The sequence below is a fragment of the Eptesicus fuscus genome, chromosome 10 (genome assembly GCF_027574615.1).
Source record: "Eptesicus fuscus isolate TK198812 chromosome 10, DD_ASM_mEF_20220401, whole genome shotgun sequence".
NCBI lineage: Eukaryota > Metazoa > Chordata > Mammalia > Chiroptera > Vespertilionidae > Eptesicus > Eptesicus fuscus.
The window spans coordinates 4,902,307-4,924,827 of NC_072482.1; positions in this window are offsets into that span (position 1 = coordinate 4,902,307).

Below are 22,521 nucleotides of genomic sequence, written 5' to 3' on the forward strand. Positions count from 1 at the left end.
TACTGTCACCAGCACCTTGGTGAGGACGAGGTGGCAGAGCCGCTCCGGAGAAGGCTGGGTAGGATGGGATGGAGGAGGTGATACAGATTCTAAAACGGCTACCGCTGCCCACCCCAGCTCCCCAGCGTCAGTGGGAAGAAAGACCCCACTTGCCCAGCAGCCCTCCTCTCCCCTCGCACAGAAGCGTGGGCTCACACAGCCCTCTGATGCGGGGCGCAGTGAACACTGACTGTGTGCCAGGCACCGTTCAGTGCTCATGAGATGCCATGACATTAATCACAGTATAAATACTCGAACGTGAGTAAGGACAAGGACTCCCAATAAATGTTTGTTGATGGATCAGGTGTCAGGGATGGTTTCCCCCAATGTACATTCTTATCTTCCCTCTGTAACAAGCCCCTCATTTTCAGCTGGCAATTAAGACTATCCCAGACTCCCCTGCGGCTAGATGTGGCTGTAATCAAGTTAAAGTGTCATGTGTCGATTTCTAGGAATCTTTCTTTTTTAGGTTGTTGTTTTTTAAATCCTCATATGAGGATATTTTTCCATTGGTTTTTAGAGAGAGTGGAAGAGAGAGGGGGAGACAGAAACATTGATGTGAGAGAGACACATCGATTGGTTGCCTCCTGCATGAGCCCTGACCAGGGCCCGGGCTGGGGAGGAGCCTGCAACTGAGGTACATGCCCTTGCCCAGAATCGAACCCTGGACCCTGTGGTCTGCAGGCTGACGCTCTAATCCACTGAGCCAAAGTGGCTAGGGCTCTAGGACTCTTTCTTAAAAGTAAACTGGCATGTATCATTTGACCCTTTTTCGTTACCCTTCCTTCATCTTGCTGCCTGGAATGCAGCTATGATGGCCGGGATCCTGGCTGCCATATTGGACCATGAGGACGGGATGGTGGAGCGGTGAGTGTGAAGGAGCCTAGGTCTCTGGTGATGGCATAAAACCTTCATACCAGCTTTGGCTGCCTGCCTCGGATTTTCATGAGAGTGACAGACCTTTAGACCTTGTTTAGGATCCTTGTTTAGGATCTTTCAGTACAAAACAAGCCTGATCCTAGCTGAGACAGACCAGAGGATGGACAGACAGATGAAGACAGAATACTCCTGCAGCCGGAGGAAATACCTCACTTCTGAGTGGCAATGTGAAGGGGCCTGCTCATACCATGGAAAACTCTGAGCTTGGGAAATCTGCCCCTGAAGGCTGGTACAGCCTTATCCTGGCTCCGAGGGAACACGGCATAGGTTTCAGGGGAGGGTGGGCCTGAATGGACAGACAAGGCTAAGCTGTGCTGAGTGTGCACAGTGACTCTATCGGCCACGACTGGAATAGGGGAAGGCTGTTCCTGGAAGCTGGGACGTCCAAGAGAGAGCAAGCAGAGGACTCCCCGACTGCTCGGCCGGGCTCACCGGACCAGGTGCAGTGGTGGGCCTCAGGCAGGTTTGGTGCCTGCCTGGGGCGACTCTGGTGGGCTCAGGGGAAGGGAGGCCCGAATGGAGCCCCTTTAACCCAAGAGGGGACCCTGGGCGACATACACCCTCTCACTCCTTGATCCATCCAGCATGGTGGCACCAGCTTGAGATTTGACCACATATATGTCTTGGTTCTGTCACTTCCGGCTTCATGGCTTTGGCCAAGTATCTGACAGCTGCTGAACACTCCCAGAGAACGCTCAGAGCTGTGTGAGGAGTGTGATGCTGCGGGTGAAAGTGCTCTGTGAACCCAGACTCCCCGCGCCAGGGCCTTGCTCACCCCCAACCACATGCCCTGTGTTTGACATGCATCATCCTAGTCCCCATAGCAACCCCTCCAGGCAGGTATTATTATGCCCATTTTTCGGGTGAAGACATGGAGGCCTGAATGTTTAAAATGTCTTGCCCCAAGCGAGAGGAGAGTGGTGTCGTGTCCCCCTTGACCTGCCATCCCTGCTCCATCCCCGTCTGGACTCCCCAGAGCACATGGGCTTCTCCCTGCGCTCCCCACCTGGGGGTGGCTGCTTGGGCCAAGCGAAGAGGAAGGACACCAGGAAGGGCCAGGGCGGGGCTGGAGCCAGAGACCAGGAGGATTAGGCCCCTCATCCCCCCGGACGGGTGGAGTGTCTAGTTTTCCAGTCAGATGATAAAACAGACCAACCCTGAAAGGAAAATTACCTGCCCAAGGTCAACAGCTGGGAAGCAGATTCAAACTCAAATCTCCAGTTCCCTCGATCACCCGTGCCTGCTGGGACCCCGTTACGATATCCTGCCCCTCGGGTCAGGTCCCAGGTCCCGGGCACGGTCACTGCGTCCACCAGACCCTGCCTCCTGCCCACAGCTCCCGAAGGCTGATCTGTCCACCCTCCTCCGGCCAGTGCCCACCGGTGAGTGTGCCCCTGCTGCTCTCCCCAAGCCAGCCCCACCCAGCTGCGTGGCAATGCCTGCCCGTGCCCACCCCCCACATTGGCCCTGGTGGCTCCATCCTGGAACTTTCTCCCGACTTACTGAGATAACATGTCTCTCTTGTGGGGTTGTGGGGGTTCTGAGCCTTACGAGTGAGCTGGGGGCTGCCACCCCCAGGGAGCCTGCTGCGGCAGCCCAGGGACGGGCTCCTCCCGTTTTCTGTTGTTGAAATGGATCTGAATTGAGTTTCTTCTGCTTGGGAGCGAGACGGGCCCCTCCGGCCCCTCCGCAGAGCCCTCTCCTCAGTCGCCTCCGTGGCCCCAGCCCTCGCAGACCTCCATGTCCCATTCTGTGAGCTCTGCTTCCAGCCTTTCTCCTCTTCCCAAGATTCTAACATAAGGGCAGAAACCCTGGAGCAGCCAGCAGCATCAGACCCAACGCAGCTGACCTGGGCCCTCTGGCCACCAGCCCCTCAGAGCGGAGCGCTGGGTGGGAGGCAGGGCCAGGGCGCAGGCTCGGTGCCGCCGTTCACGGCGGTGTGATGGCCAGCGAGTCTCAGGCCCCTCTGGGCCTCCCTTACCTCCTTCGTGAAATGGAAACTCGTGCCCTGCTGACCTCGTGCACAGGGGGTGGTGATGAGTGAATGACATTTGACAAAGGAAGTGGGCGCACTTTGCAAGGGCAGTCTGTCTTTTCCGTGAGTCCTAGCCTTTTTCCTGCCCCCAACTGCCCGCCCTCTGAGGAGCCGCAGCCGGGAGTGCTGCAGGGACAAGGCTGGGACCCACACCAGGCACAGAGGGATGGCTGCCCCGTCCCAGGCTCCAGCTGTGGGAGGTGGGGCCGCGGGGGAGGGGGAGGGCTCCCCTGCTGAGAGGTGGGCTGGTCACCCAGATGGGACCGTGTGGCAGCGTGGGCAGGAAGCTTGGTTTGTGGGACCCAGAGACCATCCAGCCCTGAGGGTCCAGCGGGAGACCCTGAGGCCAGAGAGGCGAGGGCAGACCCCAGGGCGCCCAGCAGGCCTGGGTCCAGATCCAGCCCAGCCCGTGCTGTGCGACCGGAGCTGCCCGGGCTAACCCTGCTCGCCCAGCACCCGAGGGCGGCGGGCCTTCTCAGCTCAGGCGAGGAGCAAGGCTCCGGAACTCCCCAAAGGCAAGGCCGGAGGGTGGCAGGGCAGGGTTCGGGCCTCTGTTCGGACCCCCGGCTGCAGCTGGATGGTGGACACGGGAACCAGGAAGAGCCTATGGGTGGGGGCTGTGTCCTCAGGGCACCCAACGAGGCATTTCCATAAACTGGAGCGTGCCCCTGGGCACCTGTGGGCCATGCCCCAGGCTCTGCTCGGGCCAGCACGCACGGATTGAGCACCTGCTCTGTGCCAGGCCTGCACCAGCGTGGGGGGCGGGGTGCCAGGCACACTCTGTCCTGAGTAGTTCACAGCCTGGTGGCCTCCGAGGGCACAGACGACTCCCAGGTCCCTCCCAAGGCCAGGCTCTGTGGGCTTACTGGCTTCATGAACACTTACTGTATGCAAATTGGGGGAAACCCACAGGTAGGAGAGGCCAAAGGCCGTCCCAGCTCGTGACCTGGTTCCCAGCCCTGGGCATCCCCACCATCACCTCCTGCTCCTCCCAGGAACCCACTCCACGAGAGGGTGGCTGAGCAGATGGGCCAGCCTTTCCTGTGTCCGAGGCCCGACTGTACCCCCATCCCTTGCCAGGAGCCTCATCCATCAACCCTCATTGCTGATTCAACCTGGGATGCCATCGGAGGAGGCCTCAGGGCCCCCGAGGTTCCCTGTGCACTGAGCCAGGCAGGCTCCTGCCAGGATTAGGCTCCATGCCTGGGACCTGGGGCTTGTCCTGAGGGCAGACAGCACACACAACACCCTCCCTGCCGCACCCAGGCCGGCGATGGTGGAGCCGGGTGGTGTCCCTGCCTGGCCTCTGCCTGGGGAATCGGTTCACCCCGCAAATCCGCGCTGCTGGCCTGTGGAGAGCCAGGCCTGGGACACGGGGATGCGGCAGTGAGCCTGGTTGATTTACATTCAGGGGGGCTGGGTGGGATGTGGGGAGCAGCATCTCCTGGAGAAGGTGGGATCTGAGCAGAAACATGAAGGCAGAGGCGTGAGCCTGCGTTTAGCTGTGAGCACCCAGGCAGCGCAGAGCTTGAGCAAAGGTCCTGAGGCGGCTGATGCCTGGTGTCAGGACTCCAGAGGCTGTGAGGGGTCGGGTGAGCTGGACCGGAGAGGGGAAGGGGAGGGGGATAAGGCGGGGGGGGGGGGGCAGACTGTGGGGCCTTGAAGCCGGGCCCTGCTTTCCGAGTCCTCCCTGCCAAGCACCTCCCTCAGCGGGCGCTCTCGGGTTGCCACGTGCCATGCCGATGACCTCAGAGAGGAACTCACTTGGTTGCCCCACAGCCCTTTGCGGTAGCACCTGTCCTCAGTGTCCCTATTTAACTCAGTGAGGACACCGAGGCAGGCCTTCGGCAAGGGGCAGTCTGCCTTTTCCGTTAGTCCCAGCCCAGCTCCTGGCTCTCGGAGCCGGGACCTGAAGCCAAGCCCTGCTCCGAGCCCGGGGTGAGGCCTCCGTGGCTGCCCGCTCCTGAGCGCCAGGTGCGCCCCTGCCTCGCCGCCGTGGGGGGCGGAGGTGGAGGGCTGCGTCACTGCCCCGCGAGCCGGCGCTGCCGCCCAACAGCGGAGCCAGCAGGGCCTTCCAAAGCCACAGGCCCAGATAAGAGCACAATCGGAACCTGTTCTGCCTGCAGGGGCTGGGCCTGGCCTGGGAAGGGGAGCCGCTGGCAGGGCGGCCCTGCTATCAGCAGCCCTGCCCACCCCTTCCCCATTAGCCCCTTTGAGATCTACCCGCCTTATCAGGGGCGAGAGCTGGGGGGGCTGTTGTGCCTTTGTGTCCAGCTGTGCAAGGTGGCCTTCCGCCCGGCCTCTGCCCAGAGGAGGCGACGGGGCGCGTGTGGCTTTGGGACACTGAAGGGGCCCCTCCTCTCACACAGACCTGTGGAGTGCTTGCCCAGGTGCCCCCTTCCCTGCCCTCACCCACACCCTTGCATTGAGCCTGCAGGCCCCCCACCCCACCTCTCTCATCCCTTCCTGCAGACTTCTCTCGGCCCGCTTTCCTCCTCAGCGCAGCCTCCGACCCCTTCCCTCAGAAACCCAGGCCTGTTCCATGCCTGACCTCCCAGTCACACCTTCAGCAAATGTTTATGGAGCAGCTACTACACGCCAGGCGCTGGGCACAGCAGTGAACAGCACAGACCAACCTCGACCCCCCGTGGAGCGGCAGAGCCTGATAAACAACCACAAACGGGCAGGACAGAGAGCGGGTCGGAGATGACAACTGCAGCCAGCGGGCAAGAGCGCAGCAGGGACGTGGGATAGAAAGTGTGTGTGAGGGTCCAAGGAACCTGCCCCAAGGAGAGACTGGAATCAAGACCTGAGGGATCCACGGCTCTCCCTCTATGGGGTCAGGGTCGCGGACACAGAAGGGAGAGCCAAGAGGAGGCTAGAGATCGACCAGTCCACAAGCTTCCTTTTTCCTGAGGCTCAGAGAGGGCAGCGAGGTGCCGAAGGTCACACAGCACCGTGGCCGCAGAGCCAAGTAGGAAGTAGAGCCCAGCCAGGACCCTTCCCTATTCCTGCTGCCCCAGCCTGGGCACTGCCAGGGCCCTGTGGTGAGCGGCCTGCCAGGGAGGAGGCAGCCTGCTGGTGTGGAGTCCTGGGGTGGGATGGGCAGATCCTGGGGCCCAACTCAGGTCAGAGGAGCTCTGAGCAGACAGGTGAGAAAGGGGTGTTGAGGGGCGCTTCTGCTGGCGGGCTGCTGGGTGGCAGCCCCTTGGGGGGGGCATGTCTGTCAGGTCCCTGGGCTGCTAGGGAGGAGCCCTGGGTCTGGAGTTCAAATCCCATTCTCCCCGCGTGCTAGCGAGGGCTCGGGGTCCGAGGAGGAGGAGCTGGCCAGGGCTCGGGGTCCGCGGAGGGGGAGCTGGCCAGGGCTCGGGGTCCGCGGAGGGGGAGCTGGCCAGGGCTCGGGGTCCGCGGAGGGGGAGCTGGCCAGGGCTCGGGGTCCGCGGCGGGGGAGCTGGCCAGGGCTCGGGGTCCGCGGAGGGGGAGCTGGCCAGGGCTCGGGGTCCGAGGAGGGGGAGCTGGCCAGGGCTCGGGGTCCGAGGAGGGGGAGCTGGCCAGGGCTCGGGGTCCGCGGAGGGGGAGCTGGCCAGGGCTCGGGGTCCGCGGAGGGGGAGCTGGCCAGGGCTCGGGGTCCGCGGAGGGGGAGCTGGCCAGGGCTCGGGGTCCGAGGAGGGGGAGCTGGCCAGGGCTCGGGGTCCGCGGAGGGGGAGCTGGCCAGGGCTCGGGGTCCGCGGAGGGGGAGCTGGCCAGGGCTCGGGGTCCGAGGAGGGGGAGCTGGCCAGGGCTCGGGGTCCGAGGAGGGGGAGCTGGCCAGGGCTCGGGGTCCGCGGAGGGGGAGCTGGCCAGGGCTCGGGGTCCGCGGAGGGGGAGCTGGCCAGGGCTCGGGGTCCGCGGAGGGGGAGCTGGCCAGGGCTCGGGGTCCGAGGAGGGGGAGCTGGCCAGGGCTCGGGGTCCGCAGAGGGGGAGCTGGCCAGGGCTCGGGGTCCGCGGAGGGGGAGCTGGCCAGGGCTCGGGGTCCGAGGAGGGGGAGCTGGCCAGGGCTCGGGGTCCGCAGAGGGGGAGCTAGAAAGGGCTCGTGGTCCGAGAAGGGGGAGCTGGCCAGGGCTCGGGGTCCGCGGAGGGGGAGCTAGAAAGGGCTCGTGGTCCGAGAAGGGGGAGCTGGCCAGGGCTCGGGGTCCGCGGCGTGGGCGTGAGGCTGCGATGGGGAGGCCCTGCACGTTCTCAGCAGCATCCGATGCGATGTTGATGTCGAGGGAAGCGACCTCTTTCCCACACACGTGGGTCTTGCCCTGCGTGGGGAGGGGTCGCTCTTGAGAATCTGCTAAGCCCTATGGGCCCCTACCTCAGAGTGCACACCCCACACACGATTCCAGGGGCTCACAGACCCTGAAACCCCAATGAACCCCAGATTAGGAGTCCCTGTCTTGAATGTGGGTAATGTGTGGGCAGGACTGCAGGCTTCCCCTCCGCTCACAGCAAACATCTGGCACGCTCGGGTTCTTCACATCTGCCGCCCGTTTTGCTTCAGCTCCAGCGGTTCAGCCCTGGGAGCTGCTGGAGGCCCCCAAGCCCGACAGCCCGCCCCCAGCATTCCCTGAGCATCAGTGTGTTCAGGGCCCTTGTGCACGGCAAGGCTTAGCGTGCAGACTTCCACACGCCCTCCTGCTTCGTCTTCAGGACCCGCGTGGTGTCTCCTCTAAGAAGCGCCCCCTGCACCGCCGTTCCCACCCCAGCACGTGGCGCAGCAGCTCCGAGTGCCCGGCCCGGGGCGGGGAGCCTCGGGGACGAGGCCGCTGTCTGGCTGGCTTGGGCTCCAGTGCAGCCTAGCAAACAGCTGTGCACAGAATCGAGGGATGGACAGGTGCATGGACCAAGGAACCAGCAGATGGATGGGCGGTTGGATGGAATTTGTTGGGGTTGGGGTACCAACTGGGAGGTGGGAGGGGGCTGGGGGCTGGGCTGCGGCAGGCCTGGGAATGTCCCCGGGGAGGTCAGAGGTGCCAGGCTGGGCTCCCTCCTACCAGTTCCCAGGAAAGACATTAATTGTCTTGGACAACAATGGCCACAGGCGTGTGGGCCGGGGAGGGGTGACTGATCTGGGGTTTGCTTCCTGATGGGGGGGTGGGGAGGCCGTTCCCACCCCACCCTGCGGCACCCCCTCCCCTGAAGTGACTAAAGGCCTGCCACCTGGGGAGGCTGCGGGTGAGGACATCGAGCTCCCACCTCCTGGTTGGTGACCCAGGAGGGGCTGAGACATTGCCTGCCCTGTGCCTAGACCCGGGCCGCCTGGGAGAACAGGGGCCGCCTGAGGGCGCAGCCGAGGCCGCCGCCGCCGCCTCCTCTGTTGCCTTCACCCCCAAGGCTGCCCCTTCCTTTGGCTGCCATTCCGGAGGAGGGGAAACGGGGGTGGGGGTGGGGTGGAACAGCAGCTGGGAGCGTCCCCTCCTCGGGGTGCAAAGATTGTGAAAGTGGGAGAGGGTGTGTGTGAAGCCCGCGGACCTCCGCTCCCCAGAGCTGTGGATCTCAGAGCTAGCAGGCCCGACAGCTAACCTCGGCTCATTATCCACCTCACAGGAAGGCGGGAGGCCGAGAGGGAAGCGGCCTGCTCGAGGTTCCTTATAACTGCGAGCTCATGGCGTGTTTTCCATGGTTCGAGGCACTTTTCCATGTGCTTCACACACATGGACTCCTGAGTCCTCCCAGCAGCCCTGTGAGGCAGGTGCACTATGGTAATCTCTGTTGCACAAAGGAAGAGACTGAGGCACAGGGAGGTTAAGGAAGTTGCCTGAGGTCACACAGCTTGTGAGTGGCTGAGCTGATCTGTGATCTGTGAGCCAGGCAGCCTGGCTCCAGGGCCTGGTGCACAATCCCAGGCTGTGTTGCCTCTTGTCGTAGTTACCAAGTAGGAGTCTTGGTCTCTCCTTGGCTTCTGCCTGCTGTGTGGCTTCCATTCAGTCTCTCCTGGTCTCTGTGCCTTTATATTAATAAATATAATAATAATATCACTATTTGCATTTATCAAACCCTTTCTATGATATAGGCACTGTAAACAAGTGTCTTTTCTACAGAATGTCACTGAATTCTCATAATAACCCTATGGTGCATTCATTTATAGATGAGGAAACAGGCCCAGAGAGGTTTACTAACTTGCCCAGGGACACACAGCTAGTAAAAAACAGCCAGGGTACAAAGTGAGCCAGGCCCAAGCTCTGCTCGTGACTGTCCTGCCTGCACGTGGCCAGGCTGGACAAGGGTCGCAGTCAGTCCGTCCAGGGAGATCGTCTGTCCCGCCCCTCCGTCCACCTTTGCGTACCTCTTGCTCCGTGCGCCCTTCACTGGACCCAGCAGCCTGGTGGCCCCCAGGATCTGCCCCACCCCCTGTGATGACCCTTGCCCCCTCTGCCGCCTGCCGCCATTCCTGCGTCACCTCGGGGAAGCCAGGATCCCCGAGCCCAGTCTGCCACGCAGTTGGCAGCAGCTGCAGGAAGCAGATCCTGCCCAGGTCTCGGGTGTCACTCCCAAACCGTCTCGTCTCCCAGGCTCACGCGCTCCCTCACTCCACAGCCACCACTTCATTCGGCTCACTGTGTGCCCAGCCGAGAGCAGTGTGGGCAGGAAGGACTCCGGGAACAGGAGGGGGCAGTCTTGGGGTTCTGAGAGGCTGGGACAGCATCATGGCAGAGGCAGCAGGAGCCAGGTGTGGGGGGGACAGGTGGGCAGAGGGCAGGGAACACAGGCTGTGCTTTCTGAGGTGGTGCTGGGCTCGGCGTTCCTCACAGGGGAGCACCCACAGGAGTGGGGTGGGGTGCGTGGGGCCTTGGTTCACCCCTGGGTCCTCACAACAACCTTGGGTGGGGTTCTGTCCTTATCCCCATTTCAGAGGTAAACTGAGGCAGGGCAGGGGCGAGGTGAGCTGCGCACAGCTGGGCAGCAGCTGAGCTGACCGGAGCCAGGCCTGCCTAACCAGGCCTCCCAGAGTGCTCGAGGCAGGAGGGGTGGGCCGCAGGGCAGCTGAGGCTGGGCTCCCTCAGTTCGCACCCCTCCCGGTGGGCGGGTCAATCTCAATGCCCGCCTCCAGCCTGAGCTCTGCCTCCGACTTGCTGTGCACCCTCCACGAGTCCTTTCCCTCTCTGGGCCTGCCAGGCCTCCCGAAAGCCGAGTTTGGATTACAGCCTGTCACTAGGCCTGTGGGCCTCCCAGTGCATGAACACTAGTCCTCTCACAGCCGGGAGGGGCCCCACCGCCCCTCAGCGAGTCCACTCTCCATCGCCTTTGTTGTCGCGTTTCCTCTCCACAGTTCCAGTTACGGACGAGGGAACAGGCCCAGAGGAGGTCCTCGGGCGGTCAGGGCCCCCCGAGAGTGGGCGAGTGGGCAGAATGAGGAGCCCCATTCTCCACGGCCCTGCGTCTCCTCTCGGGGCGGCGGGCGCCTGGCCCAGCGGAGACCCTGGCAGGCTTGTCCTCTAGCCCAGCGGACTTGGGGGAGGGAGATTTCAGGGCGGGGTGCCTTGCTCACGGCGCTGGGCTGGGGTCCTGGGCTGCTGCCGCGCCCCTCCCATGGTTCGGCCTTTTCCCACGCGAGGCTGGTGGCAGGCATCCTGTCCCTCTGCTCTGTGCCTTGCTCCGGCAGCGAGCTCCCCAGGGCGCCCCCTGGAGCACAAGCCTGCGATCTGGGGCCCCTCCCTCCCAGGAGTAGAGGAGTGACAATGGGACCACGCACAGACCCTCTGGTTCTCAGCGCTTTACACACATTAACAGTTTAAGCTGCACGTCCACACTATGAGGAGGACACCGCTATGAACAACCCCATTTCACAGATGAGGAAACTGAGGCAGAGAACCCTGCCCCCCAGTAGCACAACTGGCAAGTGCAGAGCGAGGATTTGAACCCTGGCAGCTTGGCCCGAGAACTACTGCCCTCTACTCCCTCCCAACACATAAAACAAAGGGAAACAATAGCGGACAGGCACTCTGCACCTGAGAATGGAACTGCATGGGACAGACTGTCCGTGCCCCAGGAGATCAATGTTTCCGAGAAGAAAGCCGGGCGACCGACGTGTTGGAAGGGGTGGGTCCGGGTTGAGGCACAGGTCTCCTGGGAAAGGTGCCTGTCACATAGGCACTTTACCCAGCCCCACGCCAACCCTGCCACTCCCATTGCACAGATGGGAAAACTGAGACCCGCGTTCCATTCAGCAGGGCCCTCTGAGAAGAAGGGTGGGAGGTATGGGGCTGAAGGGATGAGTTCCCGAGGAGGCAGGAGAAGGGGATGTGGGCCCTGCTGTGTGGCCTGGGGCCTCAGCTCTCCAGGCTTCCTGTTCCTGCCCACTCTACCTCCCTACCCCCAGAGGAGAGAGGAGGCCAGCTGGCTGCCCTTTGCCGGGCCTCCCGAGGCACATTCTCCCAGCTCCCTGCCCACTTCTGTCTCCGGTTGGCTTCCCCTCCCCCTTCTCAGAAAGGACAGATCACAGCCTGATCCTCAACTGCTGCCCCTCACACCTGGCCCCAGGGACGAGGCAGCCTGCCTGCAGGGGGTACATGGTGGTGAGGGCTCCAGTGGGGTGTGGCCTCCGGGGAGGGGTTGTTTGTTCCCGGGCGGGTGGCCCAGGTTCGGGGATGGCTTTATGGTGCCATCTGGAAGATGTGCATGGGCGGGCCTAGCTGACACAGGGCCAGGGCAGGGACGGGGCACCAGGTCACAGTGGGGAACTGCCCCCCAGCTGTTGCCTGGCCCTTAGAGGAGGCGGGGACTCAGGTGGGCACGAGCCGTCGCAGTCTGACAAAAACCCTGTGAATCGGGAACCAGCCCCATTTCATGGGTGGGGACACTGAGGCCCAGCAAATCAGTAAGCTGCCCAAGGTCACACTTGGCCAGGTCTGAGTGACATTTTCCTACCGGCCTCTCCGCACTGCCACGTGGGTGCTGGGCAGCAAGAGCAGGCCTCGGAGCTTGGGCAAGGCCTCAGCTTCCTGTACGGTAAAATGAGGATGATGTACAGGGTGGGGAAAAGCAGGGTTACGTTGTGAGTGTGAAACACAGTTAATTCTTGTATTATTACTTACTAATTATTGTAGTATTTTCCATAGAACAACTGCAACCTGCTTTTGCCCCACCCTGGATAGCTTCCAGGGAGAGCAATGGGAGAAGAGGACAGCAGGCCCAGGTAGATGCCCATTTTCACCAGGTGGGTTCAAGCTGTCCATCCCACAGGGCTCACTGCTGCCACTGAGTACAGGCCTAGCCTGGCACCCAAGACCTGTGACCCAGGAGCCAGTATGCCCCTCCCCCGGCCACTGTCCCTCCGGGGAGCTGGAGCACGTTTATCTCCTCTCTGACCTGCAGGCTTCTCACTGTGTCAGGCTGTGGGAGGCTCCAGGGAGCCCTGGATGAGAAAATGCATCCCAGTCCTGGCGGTAGCTCAGTTGGTTGAAGCATGGTCCCGATACCCCAAGGTTGTGGGTTCGATCCCCACAAACAGGACTCAACCAATGAAGGCATAAATAAGTAAAACAACAAATAGATGTCTCCCACCCTCTGCCTAAAAAATCATTACATTTAAAAAAATTTTAAAGAAAATGCATCACTTACACACATAAGGTATTATTACTTAACTAGAGGCCCTGTGCACTAGAGGTGGGTGGGGTCCCTCAGCCTGGCCAGCTGGGGAGAGGGACCAGGGGGCAGCTCCAGTGTTGAGCGTCTGCCCCTTGGTGGTCAGTGTGCATCATAGTTACTGGCCAGTCACCCAGTCCTCGGTTATAATGATCGCTTAGGCTTTTATATATATATATATATACTAGAGGCCCGGTGCACAAAATTTGTGCCCGGGGGGGGATGGGGGTGTCCCTCAGCCCAGCCTGCACCCTCTCCAATCTGGGACCCTTCGAGGGATGTCTGACTGCCCGTTTAGGCCTGATGGGATCGGGCCTAAACGGGCAGTCGGATATCCCTCTCACAATCCAGGACTGCTGGCTCCCAACTGCTCGCCTGCCTGCCTTCCTGATTGCCCCTAACCGCTTCTGCCTTCCAGCCTGATCACCCCCTAACCACTCCCCTGACAGCCTGATTGATGCCTAACTGCTCCCCTGCCAGCCTGTTTGCCCCTAACTGCCCTCCCCTGCAGGCCTGGTCACCCATTACTGCCCTCCCCTGCAGGCCTGGTCACCCATTACTGCCCTCCCCTGCAGGCCTGGTCACCCATTACTGCCCTCCCCTGCAGGCCTGGTCCCCCCCAACTGCTCTCCCCTGCAGGCCTGGGTCCCTCCCAACTTCCCTCCTCTGCTGGCTTGGTCAACCCTAACTGCCCTCTCCTGCAGGCTTGATTGCCTCCAACTGCCCTCCCTTGCAGGCCTGGTCCCTCCCAACTGCCCTCCCCTGCAGGCCTGATCATCCACAACTGCCCTCCCTTGCAGGCCTGGTCCCTTCCAGCTGCCCTCCCCTGCTGGCCATCTTGTGGTGGCCATCTTATGTCCACATGGGGGCAGGATCTTTGACCACATGGGGGCAGCCATCTTGTGTGTTGGAGTGATGGTCAATCTGCATACTACTCTTTTATTAGATAGAATAGAGGCCTGGTGCATGGGTGGGGGTCGGCTGTTTTGCCCTGAAGGATGTCCCGGATCAGGGTGGGAGTTCCCTTGGGGCGTGGGGCGGCCTGGGTGAGGGGCCTGTGGTGGTTTGCAGGCCAGCCATGCCCCCTGGCGATTCAAGAGTAGGTCCTGGTATCTGGAGTTTATTTATCTTCTACAACTGAAACTTTGTAGCCTGGAGCGGAGCCAAGCCTTCTGCTTGCTTCGTGGTGGCAGCCATTTCTGTTGGGACTTATGTATCTTCTATAATTGAAACTTTGTAGCCTTAAGCGGAGGCCTGGGCCAGCCAGGGTGTGCGGAAAGCTTGGCTTCCTCCATCGCCGGTGGCAACCCTAGCCTCCTGCTCTTTCCAGCTCCGTGGCTGCCGCCATTTCTGTTTGGATTGATGTATCTTCTATCATTGAAACTTTGTAGCCTTGAGTGGAGGCCTAGGCAGGCAAGGGCAGGCAGAAAGCTTGGCTTCCTCCATTGCCAGGGAAACCCAAGCCTCCCTCCTGCTCTCTGTGGCTGCAGCCATCTTGGTTGGGTTTATTTGCATATTCACTCCTGATTGGCTGGTGGGCGTGGTTTGTGGGTGTGGTGGAGTGATGGTTAATTTGCATATTACTCTTTTATTAGATAGGACTAGAGGCCCAGTGCACGAAATTCGTGCACAGGGTGGGGTGTCCTTCAGCCCAGCCTGCACCCTCTCCAATCTGGGACCCCTCAAGGGATGTCTGACTGCCTGTTTAGGCACAATCCCTGTAGGATTGGGCCTAAACCAGCAGTCAGACGTCCCCCACCAGTTTGCTCGCCCTTAACTGCCACCCCCCATCAGCCAACTCGCCCCCAACTGCCCCCCCTGCCGGCCTGCTCACCCCCAACTGCCCCTCCCTGCCAACCTGCTTGCTCCCAATTGCTCCCCCCCCCCGCCAGCCTGCTTGCCTCCAATTGCCCCTCCCACTAGCCTGCTCGCCCCCAACTGCCACCCCCCGCCAGCCAGCTCGCTCCCAATTGCCCCCCTGCCAGTCTGATTGCCCCCAAATGCCCCCCCTGATGGCCTGCTCGCCCCCAACTGTGCCCCCTCCCCCCCGCCAGCCTGCTCACCCCTAACTTCCCCTCCTGCTGGCCTGATCGCCCCCAACTGCCCCCCTGCCGGCCTACTCACCCCCAACTGGCCCCCCCTGCCAGCCTGCTTGCCCCCAACTGCCCCCCCCCTGCCAGCCTGATCACCCCCAATGCCCTCCCTTCCTGGCCTGATTGCCCCTAACCACCTCTGCCTCAGCCCCACCACCATAGCTTTGTCCAGAAGGACGTCTGGAAGGTCTCCCTGTCTAATTAGCATATTACCCTTTTATTAGTATAGATAGATAACAACAGCACTGACACCTTATGCAGTATCAGTCCTTAGCTACTCAGTGAGCTTCCCAAGGCCACAGAGATATGGGGAGACAGGTCTGGGGAGCAGGACTTGAGAAAGGGACACTTGGGGAGCCAGCTGGTCTCCTTCCTTCCCCAGCCCCTGAGGCAGCTTTCTCTATGGAGAGGGGTGCTCAGGGCTTAGCAACTCTGCTCCTTGGGGTGAAAGTTACTTTCCTAGTATGGCCGGTTTGGGGATAGGACTGGCTCCTCTTCCAACCCGGTGAGCTGCCAGGAGGTCTGCCTCCTTTGTCAAGACTCCTTTGCCCACCGTTCACCTGCAACCTGGGACACAGCCCACAGGGAGGACCACTCAGGGGACCCACTGGGACCAGGCTTGGACCTTCTGCACTGGCTGGGTGTCTGGACCCAGCGGCTCCTCTGAACAGCCTCAGCACTGGCACCCCCTACCCCCACCCCCGATTCCCTTGTCCCTTCTCCAGGCTTGGGCCAGCTCTGCGCTGAAGACCCCAGCGCCTGACACCTGTCCTGGGGCCTTCCGTCTGGCGCTGTCCCATCACCTGCCCCTCACGGTCTACAGCTGTTGGATTCTGGGCCATTTTCCTAAGGGCTACATCCAATACAGTCACCCAGTGCCACCGCATACCTGGTGCTCCCTGACGCCTGGTTTATCTCTACCGACTGACTTATCTTCTTGGTACTGAGAGGAGCCTGACAGGATCTAGGTTTTTGTCGGTGTGATGGGGATCAGCTCCCTGGAGGCAGGTCTGGACCTGGCTGTGTCTCCAGCCCCATCCCTCTGAGCAGGGCAGTGGGAGGCCCTGCCCCCTCCTCTGATGGACCCCACAGGCTGGTATTGTGTTCTTACCATTAACTCCACCCTCCCCCTTTTCACTTGAGCAACCCTGGGGGTGTCTGTTACTGGCAACCCCAAGAGATTCAGAAAGTGTGCTGTGGGCTCCTTACCAGAGAATAGATGGGTGGGCATGAGGGTGGAGGGGCCGCACAGGTGGAAGAAACAGATGGAAGAGCGCAGGGCATGCACTAGTATAGGGGAGAGATTGCAAGTTGCCTCCTCAATATCCAGTCTCTCCTTATTTCTTACCAATGGAATTATCATTTTCTTGGATGAAATAGCCAGCATTCCTTCATATACAAGAAGTTGCTGGGTAGGGATCACAGGACAGTTCCTTAAAAGGGGGACTAATCCATTCTTTCCTCCTGTCTACCTGGCACTGCGATGTGATGGCTGGAGCTGTGGTGACTGTATTGTGACCGTGAGGAGGCCTTGGGGATGGAAGCCAGAACGGTAATTATCTTCAGACTTTACATTTAATGACAGAAAATAAGTCCGTCTTGTTTAAGCCACTGTCTTTCAGGACTATGTCATTTGCAGCTGAATGGCATTTCTAAGCAACTCCAGTGTCTGTCAATCTCTCCTTTGCCAGCTCCTTCTTTGTGCAGATGGTAACCATCTCCCTGGAGGAGGTCTGGGAAGCAAAAGGGATGAAGGGAAGGAAACAGGAGCCAGCCCTGGGAAGAGGCCAGCGTCGAGGCCTGGGAGCGCTCAGGGAGGGTGGAGTCTGAAGGGACCTAGACTCAGCTCTCATCCACTGTTCCCTCAGCAATAAACTTGCAGGGAAACATATGGCACACCAATCTCTGGTAATGCCACCCGTTCTCCCCATACTTGACAATGCTCAGGTATCCAGGAACTGTGCCAGGGTCTCCCCTACCACCACCTCTGGCCACTGCATCTAAGGCATCAGGGCCCTGACTTGAGGCTGTGGACAGCCCTGGAGTAAGGGTGGCCAGGCCCAAGGCATTGCTATGGAACTCTGCCAGGCCCTGTCCCCAGACCTGGGGGTGACCTCAGAAGTTCCTCTGCTGCTAAGGGCAGGCACTCGAGGACACAGAGAGAGCTCAGGTGGGCAGGGCAGCTCATCTAAGTGTCACTTCATGTGAGTGAAAAGACAGCCCAGAGAGGGGCAATGGCTCCATCCAAGTCACACAGCATTAAGGACGGGGCAGATGCCACAACCTGCATTTCACAAAATCCACAATCGGCATCTAAACAGGACGGGCACCTATTTTTCTTTTGTTTCTGCTGTTTTGGCCGTTCTCCTTGCCTGGAATGCTCTTCTCCCAGATACCACAACGATCACGCCCTCAGCTGCTCCACATCTCGCCTCCAATGTTACCTTTTCAGTGGGACCTCCCCGACCTATTTAAAGTTCCACTTCGCCCTCCCTTCCCTATCCCCTCCTGTTCCTCCATATCCCTTTGGACCACCCCGTAAACCACGTATCTCACTGTATGTCAGCTCCATGACACAGGAGTATTTTTGTCTGTTTCACCGTTGCATCCTCAGCACCTAGGACAGGGCTGGGAACATGGCAGGTACTAGGAAGTGTTCAATACATATTTTAAACAAAATAAACGATTAATGAATGGATGAATGCCAAGCTTCATCAACAGGGTTTCCGAAGATGGGAGGGCACGATGAAAATGCTTGAATGGCTTCTTCCAGTGAGAAGTGTCCTCAAAAGCGCCCCACGCCATGGACACACCATGCCCCAGGGCAGCAGCTGCAGCCCCAGATCACAGACATCCTTTTAAGGGCAGACTGTTAGATGGCCTCTGCTGCTTTCCTCACAGGAAAAGCAAAAGAGGCCCTTCCAGCCCTTTCGCGACGGGGCCTCTACTAACGTGAGGGTGCACAGTGCACGAGTGGGTATTTATTTATGCGATGTGGCCGTCGAGTCAGGGAGCTCCCAGTCTGGTCACTTGTTAGTATGTGACTGTCGGCCTGAGCCTCAGTTTTTCCACCTCTTAAATGGGAATAACAGAACATTGGCTCCTCTTGTGTAAGCTGTGGATCAGGAAGGCACACCGGGGAGCCTGCTGAGGCACTGGGCATGTTCTAGTCATCGATTTGCAACCTTTTTCATGTCATGGCACACATACATTACAGACATTCTGCGGCACACCAAGAAATACATTTGTCAAGCTGACCAAAAAATAGGTATAATTTTGACTTTTCACACCAGACTATTGTGTTGGCTGCTGTCTTTTTTCATTTGACAATCTAAGGGAAAAGAGGTCAGTGCCCCTGGCTAAATAGTCAGGTATTGCGTGTTTTAAAAACTTCCAGCAGATCTTGACCTGGGTGATTGTGCAGGATGTATCAAGCCGAACCCCTAAGTGTTGGGGTTTCATGGTATGTAATGCATAGATCAGTAAGAAACACGTTGCGTGTTTTTTGTTGTTGACCAAAAGCTTTCAGAACATTTTACTGAAGAAAAGTAGTCCAGAATCCAGAGTTCAGTCACTGTTACCACTCACCAGCCCCCATTCCTGGTCACTGTGGCTAATTCAGTATCCAGTCCTGTTCTCTCCCTCGGCGCGGCCGGGAACACTCACATTCAACTGCGTTCCCGCGGGGTCAGCCTTGCTCCTTACCAGCTGCTGACGGAGTGGTTCTGCCTCTGCGGTTTCACAAGTGCTGACCGTGGACCTAAAGGGGAAAGACTGACGTTTCCAGTCGGAGTGCGAGAGGGGCCTGGTACACGGGCCGAGGGGGGGCAGGGAGCACAGTCCCTGCCGCCCAGCCCCCAGGGCAGAGCTCACGGAATCCAACTTCCTTCTGAAGGTGTTGTGAGGTGGGAATAGAAAGAATTTCAAATATACCCGACTTGAAAAGCTGGTAAAAAATATCAACTATTAAGTATGAATGTGTGCATGTGTGGGCACGTGCCAGTGTGAGATTACATGACCCTCAGGTGTGGTGGTGTGTCTGTGGATGAACTAAGGTGATGAGTGGGCACCCGTGTCAGCACGTGGATGCAGGTGTGTTGTTGTGAACATGATCCGGTGTGAGGGGTGCATGGAACCGCACATGTATGTTGAGCACATGCTTGTGAATGTGTGCACATGTGCAGGTGTGAGGGGTCGGCCCCTCTGCGTGCTCCACACGGACAGAGCCTGAATGCTGGCCAATAGCACAGGGACTCAGCGGGGCTCCTCGCACCAGGTAAGGTCAGGGCTGGCCAGCACAGGCCTGCTCCCCCACCCTCACCCACCCCACCCCACCCAGGGGGAGGCAGGAGACTGAAGACAGGGCTAACCACCCTCAGGGCCCTGTCCCTTCTTCCCACGGCTGTAACTTCTCAAAGATGCAAATCCCTCTTCCCTCCATGCAAACCAGACCGAAGAGCCAAGGCTGCCTCCCCTCAGGCCCAACCACCGCCACTACGATTGGACTCCATGGACCCCCGCCTGCCGCTGGGCGTGGGGATCGGAGCCAGCTGGAGTCTGCTCCTGCTTCCCAATGACCGGTTCTCTTCCCTGGGGACCTTGGCTCTCCTCGCTGGCTCAGGTCCTGCAGAGCCTGGGCTGGGAGTGGCCACGCGGCGGTGGGACTCCGGGAAGCGGGCCCTCTCTGCCTGGGCTCTAAGGCCCTTCCTGGCCTCAGGTTTGGGGATGCTCTGAGTGGTTACTGTCCCCACTCATAGGACCTAAGCTGCCCAATTCCCCACCAGTACCCTTTTCACCTCCCCGAGGTTGTCTCCCCATCAGGGACATGTGTCATCAGCCCCGGGGACAGCAGGGCCTCAACATATACATAAACTGCCCCCTGATCCATCTTGGTAACAACTGCCCCCAATCTACCAGTTCTCTATGGGCACCCCAACCCCAAGCCTTCACCCCCATGGCTCCTGGTTCAAGTGTGCTCAGGAAGCCGAGCATGGGAGAGTAAGTGGAGGAATCAGTATGAAAGCAAGAGCTGGAGGTGCTCAGAGGATCCGGGTGCCATCTGACACCAGCAAGTGCCACGAGGATGGTGCCTACCTGTGGCCTGGCCTCCACGCCCGGCCCTGGTGCCTTTGTGGAAGCAAACATGTCAGCCTGCTCCACCTTCGGAAGTGTCCGAACCAGTTGCCAGGCATAGGTTTCTGGGCTGTCACTCTTAACCTCGGGCACACCTGGCCACCCCCGCCCACCTCTCCAGGAGCTGCCAGTGTGTGGGGACTGAGCTGGGCAGTGTCCACCTCCAGGAGTCAGGCCAGTCCAGCACAGGCAGTATCTCCCAGTCTCTCCGCCATGTGTGTTCTTTCTCCATCCAACAACCGTGCACAGAGAGCCTCCCCCGAGCCTTCCCTCAGGGAATTAGGATCTCCTAGACTCTTCCAGCCTGCTCCTTCCCTGTATCTCAACTCCCGCCCCAGATGAAGAAAGACCCAACAGGCAAGAATTTGCCAGAAATAAGGACTGTGGTCCAGGGAGACTCCTGCACAGGCTGTGGATTTTTTGGACTCTGCCCCTCAAATGCCCAGTGTCCCAGTCCCCTCTCCTCAGGAGCCCAGACCTGCCGGTGTGGCAGGTCACAAAAACATAACAATGGTCACCACATATTGGACACTTCCCAGGTGTCAGGTATACAATGCTCCACTTTTGTAATGAGTTTTACTTCTCATGCCTCTGGAGAAAGAAACTGTACTGATTTTCAGATTAGAACACTGAGGCTGAGGCAAGCAGCAGAGCCTAAATTCGAGCCCACGCTTGCCTCCGTGGAGTGGAGTGCAGAGGCAACGCGGCCTGGAAGGTGGGGTTTGGAAAACATACTTCAGGGGGAGGCCAGGCCAGTGTCCCTCCTTTCCAGAGAGGTGGGCCACATCGTGCCCTCTGCTGGCCTTGGGCCCACCCTGCACCAGCTCTGAGGTGGCCACACTCCCAGCCCTCCGCACCCCCACAGTGGCTGTCCACACATTCCCCCTCCCACCCAGAATGGCTCAGGACAGCCATACTGAGAAGGCATTCCTCACAGCGCAGCCACAATCCCTTCCTGGCCCTGCTGTCTCACTGCCACGCGAGTGCGTGTGCGTGTGTTGCTTCTCAGAGGCTCGGAGCAGTGACAGCCCAGCCTTCCAGGGATCTTGGGTGTCTTGGTTGCTGACCAGGGAAGGGGGCTTGGTACAGGCAAACATGGCCCCCACTCAGACACAGCCCCACTTCTCTTAGCCGCCCCCCTCCCCCCAGCCAGTAGGAGGAATTCCTAGAACTTGGCTCCAGGGCCTAGCCTGTCCTTGGGAGGACAGGACCCCAGGAACTAAGCTACACCGTGCTGGGCCCTGGCCTTGCTCCTCCATGCCCTTGCACCTGCCTCCTGGGTGGGGGCCACTCCTGGCCTGGCCAGCACCTAGCCCTGTCCGCTCCATACCATCTATAGAGATGCCCCACAGGGAGCGAACTGGGGAACGGGTCTCCAGAAGGTCAGGAGAGGTCAGCTGCAGCCATTGCCACTCAGTCTGAGGAGGGTCTTCTTGAAGCTGGGGCAAACAGCAGGCATTTGGGGGTGTGACCAATGAGGTCAAAGCCCCTGACACTCCTCTGATGAGCTCATCTAGTCCTGAGACTGAATTCCATCTAACGGCAGATGACATCAAGTTGGAGAAGCACTTTCCCAGATCACAGCGTCTCCGTACTAAGAGCTAAAAGTGATATTAAGAAAAGCCATGGTTTCTAAACCAGTCTATCTCCGTTATTTCATAGAGGAGTCACCTGAAACCCATCAGTCAGTCACGCTAGCCTGTCAGAATCCGTTCTCTGGGCACCCTGACCCCCAAACTCACATTCTCCCCATCTCTGTCTCGCCCGCTCCCTCTTCCCACTGTGAAATGAAGGGCTGCCGTGAGCACCTTTGGTGCCTGTCCTCCTGGCTGCCAGACACGGCTGGACACCAGTGGTATCGAGTCTGGGAAAGTGGCCGGGTCACAGCATGCAGTTAAAGGAGGGGCCTTCTTGAGAACAGGGTGGGAGGCACCCAGGGACAACCTGAGCTGGGGCAGGGAGGTGGCCTGTGAGGACCTGTTTGCTTTGCCAGGAGGGCTGGGCCCGGACCACTGCCACTGCCTCCCCGCCCCTCGCCTCCCAGACAAAAGCTCAGCTTAGAGCCCCCTCCCTGTCACCCAGCCCCCGTGGGAATGGCTTGGGCCAGGAGCTACCACCGAACCTGCTCCCTTCTCCCAGGGCCTGGTGACTTCTTGACAGGTTACAGCCCCAAAGACAAACAGATTCTGCCGAGCAAATAACTGTCCAGCGGCAGGGGCGTTGGGGAAGGCCTGTCTGAGCTGCCAGAAGACCCAGCTGACAGGGCGGGGGCCCTTGTCCTGCAGAGAACACACAGCCATGGGCACCTGGAAGGAAGCAGGCTGCAGGGGCGCTGACACAGTAGTGGGGCAGGGGTTTCAGGGCCAGTCTCCCAGCTCTCTCACCCTGGGCTGTGCATCAGGCTACACAGAGAAACAGGAGTCCATCTCGGCCCTTGGGGCAGGGGCCAGTTCCTTTGTGAAGCCTACATTTTTCTCATGCAATCTGTGGCCACAGGTCCTCTCACTGAGCCGCCTACGAGCAATTGGCCAGGGAATCCTCTATCCCTGACACCCAATCCTTAGAGACACGGCTTACATCCAGGTCCACATCATTTAGAACACGCAGCTTTGCTAGCCAGGGTGAGGACCCAACTTGGGGTCTGCAATTTCAGTGAAAACAGTGTCAGCATCT